Source organism: Dysidea avara, chromosome 13 (assembly GCF_963678975.1).
Source record: "Dysidea avara chromosome 13, odDysAvar1.4, whole genome shotgun sequence".
Classification (NCBI taxonomy): Eukaryota; Metazoa; Porifera; class Demospongiae; order Dictyoceratida; family Dysideidae; genus Dysidea; species Dysidea avara.
The window spans coordinates 16,604,908-16,607,281 of NC_089284.1; positions in this window are offsets into that span (position 1 = coordinate 16,604,908).

Genomic DNA, 2,374 nt, shown 5'->3' on the forward strand with positions numbered 1-2,374 from the left:
ATATTCAATAAGTTGTTTAATAGTTGTATAGATTTGTAGACTGAAAGTCTTCCCAAGTACCACCCATTCACAAGAGTGCATGGAATCTTGTTTCAGAGTCAAACTATTGACCAATTAATTTAACTTCTATGTATGTATAATGTTTACAAGTTTAGGGGATCTATTGTTAATGATCACATGCATATTGAGAGTGCATGTGAGACATTTATCCACTAGCTGGTCTAGATCTCTGCTCATGAATTTTTACTTAAAGATCTTGTACTACCCAATTACTACACAAGAACAATTATTAAGTTGTATATAGGTCATACATCCCAGTAACAAGTAGTGTACCATGTACGAGATCAGTGTTAGGTCCTGTGCATGCTCTTCACAATGTTTAATTTGTCATTGGTATTATATACCATCAATTGTTTCAAGTCCTGCATGTATTCATGCATATGTTTGCCAATGACACTAATGATAATCTCATGCACCTTTTCAAACATATAGTTTCTGTAAAAACTTTAAGGAGTCTACAGACCTTCAGAACTTATGCTGCAAATCTTAATGAATAAATAAATAAATAAATAAATAAAGTTAATAAATAAATAAAATTAATAAAGAAGTATAGTGATGACTATAGCTCTTCAAAATGATCACTTTATAAAATGGTCAGTCACTTGGCTGACATTTAATGAAGTGCAACTATATTTTAGTGGAATTTTTGAAACATATCTCCAATGCCGCAACAGTTTGAAATACTATACCCCTTTAATTAACAATCATTTTTATAACCATGATTTATTTAACTATGTGTAATTACTGTATAATTATCACTTAACCCTCAGCATACCCAATACATCTAATCATTTGTTGTATACTTATATTTTCTTGTTTGCAACCATCATTATTGAAAATATACAGTGAATGAAATGAGAGAATGTAATGCACTAAGTATACACACAGAAAACCTTAGTCACATATGACCAAAGACTGGTTCTTAAAATGAAACTAGAGTGAAATGAGAAGTACAGAAACATTATAGCATAACTATATGTACATATAAATTATAAATGACAAGATTCAGTGAGTTCTAAGTAAGACACAGCCATTCTGGCCTTGAAGTCCCGTGCTATATATATGGGATGCTGTGATGAAAGTTTAAAGACACTATTTAGAAATTAAATTCTGACAAGTAAAATTTAATCAAAAATTCCAATTGTCAGTAGCTAGTTCAGTCCCCAAAAATTCCAATTCATCTGGGTATAGGTTTTGTAGTGGTTAGGGATTTTCAGCTGATTGTTCTGCTAAACTGGTATTCTTCCTTAACATAATAATTGTGGCTATATAACTACCTTTCAGAGTATAGGTTTTTAAAACAAATACAATAGCGATAGATGGTCAGTCAGAATTTAAGGTTATCAGTAGAAAGTGTCTTTTACAAGTTCAACTAAAGTATCAGACAGACGTCAACCTTGGATAAATGCTGAGATTAAATGGCCCTCAAATAAAAAAACTACAGTTATTATGATAATGGATAGGTAGATAAAGAAGAAATGGTGCAAGAAGAAATTTAGAAGGGTCTTAAGAACCTCCTTAAATTAATTTTGGTAAATTTATTAAGCATTTGTGGCCTACATGGTATATGAATTAAGAGTTAATATGCAGCAATATAATGCAAGTTTGAAACCTGAGAGAAATCTTGCAACTTGATGGTTACATCCTAGGAGCTTCATCTTCACTGCGTGGTTACTGGTAAATGTGAAGTATCTTCAACAGTGAAAATAGAGGGAACATCTGCCTTGTCATTATCATCAGAGCATTATGATGTAGCTATACCCTAATTCCAGTTTGGTCCATGCTAAAGAAACTGCTAATCAAAATTGCTCAAAGCTTCATGTACCAGTCCATGTTACAGACTCTGACTGGAAAGCTGCTCAGAAAAGGTGATAGATCATTACCTATAATAGTTATTAGCCCGAAGGGCTAAAACAAACCATTCAAATAGTTCGTTATTCATTCTAAATTCTAAATCAAATATTCGATACTATGTGAGCAGATTCAATATTCTATAGACATACTTTACAATGGTAAAGCAATAGCTCTTTTGAATAATTCTTATCAACATAGCTAATAGACTAAAACTTTGATGAAATATATGGGGCTTATAGTAGTTGTACCAATAGATCAGCACAAATGAAGTTTCATTTCCTACAAAAACATAATCCCAAGTGTCTGTGAATAAAACATATTTAGAATATTCGAATCAGTATTTGTTATTTTTACAACAGAGGCATTTAGAATATTCATTTTAGCTCTAGCAATTATAGGTCAATATCATTATGCAGTAAGGCTCTTCATGCATTCTCGGCAAGCATTAATAATTATTTAT